The sequence below is a fragment of the Panthera leo genome, chromosome E2, assembly GCF_018350215.1.
Source record: "Panthera leo isolate Ple1 chromosome E2, P.leo_Ple1_pat1.1, whole genome shotgun sequence".
Lineage (NCBI taxonomy): Eukaryota > Metazoa > Chordata > Mammalia > Carnivora > Felidae > Panthera > Panthera leo.
This window is the reverse complement of record NC_056693.1, coordinates 17,696,892-17,711,148: the sequence shown is the minus strand read 5'-3', so window position 1 is coordinate 17,711,148 and position 14,257 is coordinate 17,696,892.

Genomic DNA, 14,257 nt, shown 5'->3' with positions numbered 1-14,257 from the left:
ACACACAAAGAGGCCTTGGAGGTGAGACACCATGTGTGGAAAGAAAGGCCACTAGGAGAAGAATCAAGGCACCCCAGTCGATAGCAAGTGCCAAGGCCCCAGGAAGGTGAAAGAAGTAATCTGGATCTTTCTTGCCATGCCAGTCACTAGCCAAATGCAGCCACCTGAGTGACCCCAGGCAACACCATGTGGAGCAGAAGAGCCACTCAGTCAGCTGAAAGAATCATGAGAAATAATAAATTATTGTTGTTTTAAATCCCTGTGTTTTTAGATGGTCTGTTAGAAAACAATAGACAATGGAAACAGCACTGTTATTTTGGGGACTTTATCACTACAACCAAATCTATACTCCACCGAATACAGTTTCAAAGGCCCAACTTGAACTAGTTGAGGCTGGAGGGTGAAGATTGTGAAGATGTGGAGGTTAATACACAAGTGCTCTAAGGGGAAAACTAAACAACCTAAACATCAGAGGAGAAGGGATGATGGAACGCTGGACAGATCCAGACTGACTCCAAGATTCTCCATAGCTTGCTTCCGCTTCTCTCTGGGCCAGCTTTGTTCAGCCCTCTCTGTTTCTTATGGAACTGCACAGTTTCTGTCATCAATAGCTCACTCTTGCTGAGCCCATGATTTAAAAGAGGAGACGAGAGGAGAGGAGAGGAGAGGAGAGGAGAGGAGAGGAGAGGAAAGGAAAGGAAAGGAAAGGAAAGGAAAGGAAAGGAAAGGAAAGGAAAGGAAAGGAAAGGAAATCCTGGGGGAGGCGCCTGGGCGGCTCAGTCAGTTAAGCTTCTGACTTCAGCTCAGATCACGATCTGGCAGTTCATGGGTTCAAGTCCTGCGTCAGGCTCTGTGCCGACAGCTTGGAGCCTGAGGCCTGCTTTGGATTCTGTGTCTCCCTCTCTCTCTGTCCCTCCCCCACTCGCGCTCTGTCTCTCTCTTTCAAAGATAAATAAACACTTAAAAAATTAAAAGAAAATAAAAGAATCCTGGGAGAGGACTCAGCCTGGCTCAGCATGTATTCCCTGCATTTCCCAAACCAATCACCTGTGGCTGGTGTGGGGGGCAAAGTCTGTAAGAAAGTGGCAGGGTGCTTGAGAACACTGCGTTGGAGATGAAGGAGGACTGGTCCTTAAGCAGCATGTGGGGAATGCCCTTGGCTCCTCCCCCATACTCCCTCAGTATTCGCCACTTCTAGGCACACTACCTGGCTTACAACTTCCTGCACTGTGACTGTCTTCTCAAGGCCCCTTTCTGCAAGTTGGAGCTACCTATGCTCAGGTCCTGGCTCTGGTCATTAAACCAAGGTGTCACCTGACCCAGATATAGCAGTCACAATTCTTCATTGCATACGGTAGATGCCACTAACTCGTTTAAACAGCAAAGTGGGTGTGTTCAAGGATGTTAGGGAGACCACTGAATCTCTGGGAGTGCCACAGATCTGTCCCCAGGCTACACAAATCCTAATGCCACCCAGGAGTTTCTGCTAAGACTTCCGCCGCTATTCACATCGGAATCGATTTTACAGGTTGCTTCCTTTTTCTCTTCACTCTTTCAGATAAAATCCTGATGCAAATACCAAAACATTTACCGACAAAATATGCTGCATGACCACACAGAGGAGGAGAATGAGGGGGAAAGGATCGGCCCTATGTGAACGGTCGTCGGGGTTAGAGAGATGGTTCAGGATTCCTCACACTCTTTTGTCTTCCTTCATTTCAAAATTCTCCAAATTAAAAATTTCTTGAAAACGTGGGTGCGTTCGATTGGCAAAGTGCAGGACACATGCCTGCACACAGCTGCAAGGAAGGCTGGGAATTTCTGACTTCTGGACTGGGGAAGCTGAATTCATAGGGTAGGACATTCCCAAAATGTAGAGAACATGTTCAAAAGACTCCAGACATCTGAATAGAAAGCATGAGAGATGTCCACAACACCAAAGGCACCAATCCGTAGGGCCTGCCTTCCCCTTCCCCGGCAAGATGAGAGTTTGATTCGTTAGTCAAAATAAAATGGAAAATCACAATGATATACCACTGCACATCTATTAGAATGGCAAACAGCAGGGGCGCCTGGGTGGCTCAGTCGGTTAAGCGTCCGACTTCGGCTCAGGTCACGATCTCGCGGTCCGTGAGTTCGAGCCCCGCGTCGGGCTCTGTGCTGACCGCTCGGAGCCTGGAGCCTGTTTCAGATTCTGTGTCTCCCTCTCGCTCTGACCCTCCCCCGTTCATGCTCTGTCTCTGTCTGTCTCAAAAATAAATAAACATTTAAAAAATAAAATAATAAAATAAAATAAAAAAGAATGGCAAACAGCAGCACTTCGGACAATTCCTAGAGCCGCCGAAGATGCCTAACAACGGGAACCCTCCTACACATTGCTGGTGGGAACGCAAAATGGTTCAGCCACTTAGGAAAAGTGGCAGTTTCTTATGAAGTTAAACACACGCTTGTCATATGACCCAACAATCCTATTCCTAGATATTTACTCAAGAGAAGTCAAAACTTAAGTTCACACAAACACCAGTATGCCATATAAACAGTGGCTTTATTTATAATTGCCCCAAACTAAAAACAAGCCATGTTTTCTTCAGCGGATGAATGAATCATGGTACATCCACACAATGGAATACTACTCGGCAAGAAAAAGGAATGAACTACTGATAAACCCACAAGAGCACAAACAAATCTGAAGTACATCATGCTATGGGAAAGATGCCGGACTCAAAAGTCTCCATACACAATTCTAGCCATAGAACACTCTGGAAAAGGCAGCCTGGAGGGACAGAAATCGGATCGGTGCCTGCCAGGGGCTGGAAGTGGAGGCAGTGGTTGACCACAAAGGGGAGTGAGGGAAATTGGGGAGGGGAGGACAATAGAATTCTCTATTTTTCTTGTGATGATTTCACGGTTGCATGCGTTTGTCGAAGTTCATAGAACAATACACTACAAAGGATGTATTTTACTCTACGTAAATTCTACCTGAATAAAAAATTGTTTTAAAAAGATGAAAATTGGAAGCACCAAAGAAACTGGTAAAGCGATTTCATGATGTCTTTATTTCCTACCAGTTTCAGTGTTGACAACTAAACAGATGTTTCCCGCTTTGGCTTGTGGGAAAGTGCTAGCAAGGACTGACTTGCAAGGCGAGTGAAGCACCATGCCAGCAATCAGCAAATATTGTTTTCTTCCCTTCTTCTATTAAAATGTAATTGGTAATTGGACATCTGGTCCCCTAGCCAACACTGTGTTTCTCAGCCTCTTTGGAGCCAGATGAGGCCCTGGAACTGTCTTCTGGTCAATGGAATGCGGGAAGAAACAACTTCCAGGTTGTGTCCCTAAAGGCAAAAGTGTGTCCTCCCTTTCTCTATTCTCCCTCTTCGCAGGAATGTGGCCCCGACATTGTCAGTGAACAGACATCCTAGGCCACAACAGCTGGCTTTATATGTTTGTGAAAGGAAGGCCTTTAAAATATAATTAAAGCAATGCTCCATAGATTTATCAGTTGTGGTTCATCCATATCATAAATGCAGTCATTAGAAATGAATTAGAAATCTACAATTTTAAGCCCCATGCAGGGCTTAAAATTTAAGGCACCCTTGGGGCGCCTGGGTGGCTTGGTCGGTTAAGCGTCCAACTTCGGCTCAGGTCATGATCTCACGGTCCGTTGAGTTCGAACCCCGCGTCAGGCTCTGTGCTAACAGCTCAGAGCCTGGAGCCTGTTTCAGATTCTGTGTCTCCCTCTCTCTCTGCCCCTCCCCTGTTCATGCTCTGTCTCTCTCTGTCTCAAAAATAAATAAACGTTAGAAAAATTAAAAAAAAATTTAAGGCACCCTTTACATTTGTTTTTTTACAGAGAGTATTTTTAACTTATATAATCATAAATAAATAAAAATATTTTAATTTCAGAAAACGCAACAAATAAAGGCAATTTTTTGGAGGAAAAAAAAATACAGGACTTCTGCTGTCAATATTGGTGTTCTAAGAAATCAGAAAGCACCCTCCCCTGAAGAACAAATAAAAATATAGGTTGAGGGAGGCGCCTGGGTGGCTCAGTCGTTTGAGTGTCTGACTCTGGCTGGGGTCCTGATCTCGCGGTCTGTGAGTTCGAGCCCCGCGTCGGGCTCTGTGCTGACAGCTGAGAGCCTGGAGCCTGCTTCAGATTTTGTGTCTCCCTCTCTCTCTGCCCCTCCCCTCCTCATGCTCTGTCTCTCTCTCCCTCTGTGTCAAAAATAAATAAACATTAAAGAAAAATACAGGTTGAGGGGTGCCTGGGTGGCTCGGTTGGTTGAGTATCTGGCTCTTGATTTTGGCTCAGGTCATGATCTCACAGTTCGTGAGTTTGAGCCCTGCATCGGGCTCTGCGCTGATGGCATGGAGCCTGCTTCGGATTCTCTGTCCTCTCTCTCTGCCCCTCCCCAACTCGTTCTCTCTCTCTCTCTCTCTCTCTTTCTCAAAACTAAAAATGCAGTTTGAAATATATAGGAAAAGTTACTAAAAGCAGCAAAGCACTGGTAAGAGGGTAAGGAAATAGCATCCAATATCCAAAATAAAACAAAAAGGGAGCCCAGAACTCAAATGTCTTCAGAACAAATGTCTTCACTATGTTCTGAAGACATGGTCCAATCCAGAAGACAGTTAGGGACTAGAGAGGCAAAATGTAGAGGCCCAGGTCCACCCAGACTGGAGAGTGTGAACATCACTCTTCATTTTCAACTGGGATCTGAAGGCTTGTCACACTCAAGGTAAGAGTGAGCCAGAAATCACCTAGCCTTCATGTGAACTAACAGCCTATCCTTGTAGCCCCTAAGTCAGGTAAACCTGGGTCTTGTCCTGGATGAATGTCCCCTCTGGAGTAACATACAGCCATATTAGGTCTTCAGATTCTTCCTACAAATCTTTTTTAAAAAAATTTTTGGGGGTTGGGGTGCCTGGGTGGCTCAGTCGGTTAAGCATCCAAATTTGGTTTAGGTCATGATCTCATAGTTCATGAGTTCGAGCCCCAAGTTGGGCTCTGTGCTGACAGCTTAGAGCCTGGAGCCTGCTTGGATTCTGTGTCTCCCTCTCTCTCAGCCCCTCCCCCACTCGTGCTCTGTCTCTCTGTGTCTCCCTCAAAAATAAATAAAAACATTAAAAAAATTTTTTAATGTCCTTCTTCCTACAAATCTAAGATATCATGAACAAGAATAGGCAGGATCAACAAAAATGACAACATACATGCAAACACTTCAGATGTCTGACTTATCATCCTGCCAATTTTTGCAAAGAATTTGTATTACCTGGAAATAAGCAGCTATATTCCCTTCGACTGCTCATCTGTGACCTGACCTTACTGTTATACATCTGCTCTTTGCTCTGGAAAGTAACCCAGAAGATGACCCTCACAGTACAGAGGGCAAAATAAATTAGACACCAAAGCTAAGATTTCATTTCTCGGGGCTGCCTGGGTGGCTCAGTCAGTTAAGTGTCTGACTCTTGATTTCAGCTCAGGTCATGATCTCATGGTTTGTGAGATTGAGCCCCACATCAGGCTCTTTGCTTACAGCATGGAACCTGCTTGGGATTCTTTCTCTCCTTCCTTCTCTGTCCCTCCCCTGTTCGCACTTTCTCTTGCTCAAAATAAATAAATAAACTTTTTTTTTTTTTAAGATTTCAAGGTGCCTGGATGGCTCAGTTGGTTAAGTGTCTGACTCTTGGTTTCTTCAACAAATAAAAATAAAAATGTTTAAATGTTTATTTATTTTTGAGACAGAGAGAGAGAGAGCGGGGGAGGGGCAGAGAGAGAGGGGGACAGGGGATTGGAAGTGGAAGTGGGCCCTGCATGGATGGCTTCAGCGCTGACAGCAACGAACCCGATGTGGGGCTCGAACTCACTAAATCGGAGACCTGAGCCGAAGTTGGACGCTCAACTGACTGAGCCACCCAGGCACTCCTCAAAATAAAAATAAATTTTAAAAATATATTTCATTTCTTGGGGCGCCTGGGTGGCTCAGTCAGTTGAGCATCCAACTTTAGCTCAGGTCATGATCTCACAGTTCATGGGTCTGAGCCCCACGTCGGGCTCTGTGCCGACAGCTAGGAGCCTGGAGTCTGCTTCAGATTCTGTATCTCCCTCTCTCTCTGCTCCTCCCACATTCATGGCCTGGTTCTCTCTGTCTCTCAAAAATAAATAAAAGTTAAAAAAAAATTTTAATATATTTCATTTCTCGGTTCACCTACGCTAGGAAAGAGCTGTGAGGTGAGTCTCCATTTCCCTTTTCTCCTTCTCACTGCCTGGAATGTGAATGTGGTAGGAGCCATCTTGGACCACGCAGGCCAGGGCACTCCCCTAGGGATGGTAGGACCATCGGTTAGACAGCCTAGATCTCTGATGCCATGAAACCTCCATACCATCACAATGAAACCCTGGACTATTTATACTTCATCTATTGGTGAAAGAGAAATAAAGTTCTACTTTGTTTAAGCCACTGTTATATTGAATTCTATTACAGGGTTCATATCCTACCTAACCTATATCCTATCTAAGTGTTCATTACACATGAGCGATTTCTCATGTTCCTAAAATCCCCTTAGAAATATCAGTCTATGGGTGCCTGGGTGGCTCAGACAGTTAAGCCCCTGACTCTTGATTTTGGCTCAGGTCATGATCTCAAAGAGACTGCTTGGAATTCTTTCTCTCTTCTCTCTGCCCCTCGCCCCACCTCAAAATAAATAAACATTAAAAAAAAAAGAAATATAAGTCTTAATGGGTTTGTAATATTATATCTTCTGAAGTTATTGAATTTTTATTAACTCGTGCATGTATTCATTTATTTAATACCTATTTGCCCAGGCCCCTGGATGGGTGATAGGTATGTAATAGTGAACAAAACTGCCCTCCTAGAGCTTGGCTCCTAGTGGAGGGAGAAAGGCAATAAATAAGAAAACTAATAAATATGACGTTTCTATTTTCAGAGATAGCTAGCATGTTCCAAAATCTGTGGCAGAGACTGGCTAATTTGTCACTAAAACTGCTTCCCTCTGCTTCTTTGCATACAGCTGGACCACATTTCCCATCGTCCCTTGTAATCAGGTATGTGAGGCAGTAACACCAGCAAGTGTGTTGTGATGGACCTCCAGGTGTGACCCTGAAAACCTCCCACTTGTGGCCCTCACCTCTTTCAACACCCACTGGTAGAGAGGACTGGGGGCAGGGGCAGGCCAACTAAAGGAGCCCAGAGCTGCCAGATGGGAGGAGCTTCAGTCCCAGGGTGACTCAGGGGCAGAGACCCCCTACTGATTGCATTTACACTATGGTGTGAAGAAAAGATAGATTGTATCAAGCCACTGAAATTTGAGCTTCTTTGGTTAACAAGAGCTTGTGGGGTGCCTGGGTGGCTCAGTCAGTTAAGTGTCTGACTTCAGCTCAGGTCATGATCTCCCTGTCCAACCTGAGTTCAGGCCCCTTGTCGGGCTCTGTGCTGACAGCTCAGAGCCTGGAGCCTGTTTCAGATTCTGTGACTCCCTCTCTCTCTGCCCCTCCCCCACTCACATTCTGTCTCTCTGTCTCTGAAAAATGAATAAACCTTTAAAAAAATTTTTTTTAAATAAACTTTAAAAACCTTTTTAAAAAGCTAGTAATTTGCCTTACCTGATATGTTCCATGAAGCAAAGATTCTGGAAGACTGCAAAAAATGGCTCCAATTTTTCAACCCTCTCTGTCTCCCTGCCTTTCACCATCCGACTTCAAGGCAACTCCCATCAAAGGGTGGAGTCTATTTCCCTGCCCTTGAATCTGAGTAGGTGTTGGGAACTGATATGGTCCACAGAATGAGGAGCAAGGAATAGCAGGACAGTTGCCAGCGATAGCCAACTGATTCAGGCTGCCTGACCAAATAAATCCGGCGGGGGGGGGAGGGGGGTGGTGGAAATGCCTAGGAGGTCCCCCCACCCTTTCCCCATACAGTTATCATGGACTTCAGCATGCTGATAAAAATTCCAACAAAGCAGCTCGTCTAACTTTATTCAAGCCAGCGTTTCCCACGTTTCTTTTCGCAAGGAATCCCTTTACCTTCAAATGACATCCCATGGGTCTTTGTCAAATGTTAGTGGGACACGGGATTATTTCCAATTTGTTTTTGGTTTTGGTCTGTTTTTTCTGTTATTATTAGAAAATGGTGCCATGAAAATCTCTTTAGTGAAATCTTTTCCCACTTGCTGGATTCTTTCAGAGGCTAAATTCCTAGACGTATAAATGGTGAATTAACAGATACACACATTTTTAGGCTTTGAACTCAGGCTGTCCAATCCTTCTCCAGAAGGGTCATTCCCATTCCCATCCCAACCATGGTGAATGAAATCTCACATTTACCTGAACTCTCCTCAGCTATAGGGAACCACATTTCAAACATCTTTGCCGATTTGACAGGCAAAGGGATGTGTTTCAGTATTTCAAGTGGCAATTATTTGAACATTACTTTTTTTCTATTTGTATTTCTTCTGTGAATTGTCTTTTCCTCTTATTTGCCCATCTTTTGGGTATTGGGTTTTCATGTTAATTCCACATTGATATATTAATATCTTCATTACAATATGCTAACCATTTGTCAGTTTTGCCTGTCGCGAGTATTTTTCTCCAGTATTTGCATAACCTCAATTTTAGTCATGCCCTTTTTGGACACATGCAATATTCAATTCTTTAAACAGTCAAATCCATCAGTCTTTTCCTTGGTGATTTGTTCTCCCATTTTGAAGTTCAGGTAGTCTTTTCCAACCCAGAGTATTAAATATTTATTTCATCTTCAAGACTTTTATTGTGTAATTTTCTTCCCATATTTTACTCTAGTCCATCTGGAATTTATTTTTATTTGTCATGTAGGATGAGGCTCCAAATTGATATCTTCCCCCAAATGGCTGGAATATAAATCCAATTGGTATGACATTATAGTTCTGTTCTATAATACATTCTTGCTTTCTTTATTCTGTCTTTGGCCAGCCATTCTGGTAAGATACCCAGCATGACTGCTAGTTCATGGAAATCACATTTTAAGTTAGGTGAAGTCTGTGATTTTGTCTGCTTTATCACTCATGTGTATCTACAGGGCCTAGAACAGAACCTGGTGCACAGCAGTTGAGTATCTCAGTGAATGTCTGGTGAAAGAATAAATGAGGGAATGAATGAATGAAAGAATGAGGGAATGAATGAATGCATACAATATGCCAGCCTTAATCTGGGCAGTGAGTTTATTTATGTTGAGAATAACATCCTGCCCCTTTACTCCATAAGGCCCACAGAAAATAGGAAATAGTTCGCTCAGCCTATATCAGGTAGCTATTGCTGCATAACAAATTCCCAAAACTAGTAGCTTAAACAGCAACTATGTTATTATTTGCTCACTGCCCTGTGTTTTAAGAATTTGAATTGGACCCAACAGAGATGGTTTGTCTCTGCTCCACATGATGTCAGCTGAGGCTACAGCATCCAAGAAGGCTTCTTTATTCACGTTTCTGGTGTTCCAAGAAAAGCTCAAACGGCCGAGGGACAGCTAGAACAGAGGTCACAGATTCGGGGCTATCAATTCTCGCTATCTGGCTTCCTCAGTTCTCCATGTGGCTTTTCCACGTAATCACTCTGTGTGGCCTTGCCATGTGGTCTCCCCGACAGGGAGCTCAGCGTTCCTGAGTACACGAAAGCAAAAGCTGCCAAGCTTAAGACTGAGGCCAGAACTGGCAGTGGGTGACTTCTGTTACATTCTGTTGGTTAAAACAAGTCACGTGTCCAAGGCAGAGGCAAGGGAGAGGACTGCGGGAGAGCGTGAGCAGTGAGGTATAGTTCTTTGGGAATCTCAGTATAACTGACTTCCGCAATCCAGTAAATGGCTCCTTACTGACCTTTCGCAAGGGTCAGGCAAGAAACAGATGCAATGGTGGGCCCCACAGACGCACTCTCCTAAAATGCAGTGAATGTATGGGCCCAGGCCGTTACTGGGCCCTGAGGCAGGTGCCTCTCCCAACCTGAGACAGTACATGCTCAGGAAGGCTTCCAGGGAAGGCTTCCAATAAAGGTAACTACAGACCTGTGTCTTAAGAGTGAGTAGAACACAGTCAGTGGAAGAGCATGTACAAAGGCACATAGGTAAGAAACCACTTGTGGGAATGCAAGCTGGTGCAGCCACTCTGGAAAACAGTATGGAGGTTCCTCAAAAAACTAAAAATAGAACTACCCTACGGCCCAGCAATTGCACTACTAGGTATTTATCCAGGGATACAGGTGTGCTGTTTCGAAGGGACACGTGCACCCCCATGTTTATGGCAGCACTGTCGACAATAGCCAAAGTATGGAAAGAGCCCAAATGTCCATCGATGGATGAATGGATAAAGAAGGTGTGGTATATATATATATACAATGGAGTATTATTCGGCAATCAAAAAGAAGGAAATCTTGCCATTTGCAACTACGTGGATGGAACTGGAGGGTATTGTGCTAAGCAAAATTAGTCAGAGAAAGACAAAAATCATACGACTTCACTCCTATGAGGACTTTAAGAGACAAAACAGATGAACATAAGGGAAGGGAAACAAAAATAATATAAAAACAGGGAGGGGGACAAAACAGAAGAGACTCGTAAATATGGAGAACAAACTGAGGGTTGCTGGAGGGGTTGGGGGAGGGGGGATGGGCTAAATGGGGAAGGGGCACTAAGGAATCTACTCCTGAAATCATTGTTGCACTATATGCTAACATTATATGCTAACACTATATGCTAATTTGGATGTCAATTTTAAAAAATAAAAAATAAAACAAGTTAAAAAAAAAACTACTTGGTGACTACTTCAACCAATAGACAGCAGGAGAAGTGATGCTGTGTGACTTCAGAAGCTGAGTCAGAAAATGCTAAGCAGTTTCTTTCTGGATCTTTTGCGACACATGCTCTGGGAGAAGCCAGCCACCATGTAAGATTGCCACGCTGGAGTGGCCATGTGTATTTGCTCTGGTCAGCAGCCCACTGACCTCTCATCTGACGGTCAGCAACATTGCCAGCTATGTGAGTGAGCCACCTGGGACACCAGGCCCGTCGCGTTTTCAAATGACTCCAGCCCACTCAACATCTGAGTTCAACCATACGATGGACACCAAGTAAGAACAGCCCCACTGAGCCCTTCTTGACTAACTGATCCATAAAGTCAGAGGAAAAAGAAAATGGTTGACTTAAGCTGCTTAGTTTTTGGATAACGTGTTATGCAGCAAAAGATAACTGAAACACTGGGGTCGCAAATTCTACCCTAACCCTAGTCCTACAGCAGCAAGACCTATAATGTGACTCAGTGAGGTGGGGACACCACGGCACGGTGGGGACCCTGGTTTGTCCGGGACCCCGTGCTGTACTGCTCTAGGCTGTATTCGCCCCCAGACCTGTTCCTCATCCTCCCCTTTCTGCCTGCATCCCAGGCCACAGTTTCCAGCCTCTCCCTTTATCTGGATTTACCTGGGGTTCTGCCAACAGGAAGCAGTGGCAGGAGCCCAGCGAGTGGGAGCAGCAGGCCGAGGCAATTCTTCCCTCTCCCTGTGGTTGTGCCTCCCCACAGCTCCAGCCAGCTAGACAATCCTTCTGGGTCTCCAGCTTCTATGAGGTGACTTTGTCTCTGGGTCTGATGACGGTAACTCCTTCCTTCGTTCCTCCAGCCTGGAGTGACAGTGGCTTCCCACTGCTGCTAATTTCTGATTGCTTCACTGGCTCCTACTTGGCCCCTTAGCTCCTCCATCTGGTGCATAACCACCTCCGTGTGTTAACGTCTCTCTTTTCTAATATCTGTATCTCCATCAGCTAAACCTTCATAGGTTTAGCAGCTCCAGCCTACTGTGCCCAAGGAGAAAAATGGCCTCCAGGGGTGCCTAGGTAGCTTAGTCAGTTAAGTGTCCAACTCTTGGCCTCAGCTCAGGTCATGATCTCACAGTTCATGAGATCGAGGCCCACATCAGGCTCTGTGCTGATAGCACAGAGCCTACTCGGGATTCTCTCTCTCCCTCTCCCTCTGCTCCCCCTCAAAATAAATAAATGAAACATATAAATAAACATAAAAAAATAAAAGTGGGCTCCAAGTTGTCAGATATCCCAACACGGCAGAAGGCAGAAATCAGGAGGGTCATCGGGGTGTTCCTATTTTTCAAACACTGTGGACGCCAGTGGTCCTCTGACTTCAGAGTAGGTAGAAGCCACAAGAGAGACTGAGGAGGAGCACTTCCTAAGTCAGTGAACAGACCTATCTTGAGCACCTACTATGTGCAGGTAGGAGCTGGGGACAAAGTGGTAAGCAAGAGAGGTGAATCCCTGCCCTTGTATGCTTACGACATTTAGTAGAGGAGACAAACAAATGAAGAAGAGGAAGAACAATGTGTGTAACATGCCACGCAGAAGGAGAGGTGGGTGATATGTGAATGTGGGCGTCGGGGAGTCAGGCTTCAGTTGGAGTGACACAAGGACAGCATTGAGATGGGGCATCTGAACTGAGAGACCTGAAGGAGAAGAGAGCTAGACCTACACTACAAAGATCTGGGAGAACTCTATTCCCAGAAGAGGGGATGGCCGTCACAAAGGCCCCGAGCCAGGAAAGAGCTGGGAGTGTGTGAGAACAGCGAGAAGAGATGGCTGGGGCCGAAAGAGTGAAAGGGAAGTTGGAGGACAATGTGAGGTTGAGGAGGCTGCGGAGGTCACGTGACGGAGGGCTGCAGCAGCCACAGGAAGGAGCTCGGAGTTTACAGTAAGTGCAACGAGAAGCCATTGGAAGGTTTTACGCAGAGAAGTAATACGATCTGATTTATGGTTTTGAAAGACACCCCTTGCCCCTCCCCTCAAGCCGTGGTGAGAGGACTACAAGTAGGACACAAGATTAGAGGCAGGTTTGTTAGCAATTGTGGTGGTCCATTTGGTGCCGAATGGGGCTCAGACCAGGGTGTTAACAGTGGAGGGGTGAGAAGTGGGTGGGTTTGGGAGAGTACTGCATCACAGAAAGCAGAAGGGGAGTTTTCAGACGGGATTGGTCTGAAGGACTTGTTAAAATGCAGACAGCTGGGTCCTATATCCCCAGGGATTCCAGTTCAGTGGGTCTGGGCAGCAGAGAATTTGCAATTGTGACAAGTTATCATGCGCTGTTGCTGCTGCTACTGACCCAAAGATCACATTTTGAAAATCACTAGGTTGAAAACAATGCTAATAGAAATATAATGTAATATGTTTCTAATAGATTTATTTCTAAAAATATTTCTAATAGAAATATAATGTATATAATAACATGTGTTATTTAGAAAACTCTAGTAGCCACATTTCAAAAGAAAAGAAAAGTGAAAGTATTTTGATAAAATATTTCAATCATATATTTTATTATTAATATATCCCAAATACTATAGTTTCAATACATTATCAATGTCTTTAAAATTCTCAAGACATTTTACATTCTTTTTCTTTTTTTTTTTGTAGTAAATCTTTGAAATCCCAGTATGTATTTTATACTTAGAGCACATCTCAATTAGGACTAGCTAGCCCACTATGTGGCTAGTGCCTACTAACACTGGCCAGGACAGGATAGGCCCATCATGGCAGGATCATTGAGTTAAAGATAGAGAAGTGACTCTTGAGTTTGGCAATAGGGAAGAGCTTTAGCAACACAAAACTATTGGGGGTTTGTGTGTGTGTGAAACAGAGGGAAAGAGATGAAGGGGAGAGCATGTAGACACTTCCCTCTTAAAGTTTGGCTGTGTTTTTATAATGGATGGGTCAGGCTGACAACTCTCAAACCCAACATTGGATATTAATACCACACGCAAAGAAACATCAAGACATTATCATGTGCCTCCTGAGCGAAGAACCCAACATCACCCATGAAGCCTACTTACCTCCAAATTAAACCTGAATCTGGGGGTGCCTGGGTGACTCAGTTGGTTTAGCAACCAACTTCGGCTCAGGTCATGATCTCACAGTTCATGAGTCCAAGCCCTGCTTCGGGCTCTGTGCTTACAGCTCAGAGCCTGGAGTCTGCTTTGAATTCTGTGTCTCCCTCTCTCTCTCCCCCTCCCCTGATTACGCTCTGTCTCTCTCTCTCTCTCTCTCTTAAAAACAAATAAACATTTTTTAAAAATCAAAAAACAAAACACAAAACACCTGAATCTGACGCAGCCTCTACATCTGTTTGCAGGACATACAGGAGACAGAAGAACATAACGAAGGACACCAAGTGCAACCAGCCAAATCAGACAGGTACCTTTGTGAGAGGTACCAACAAAATG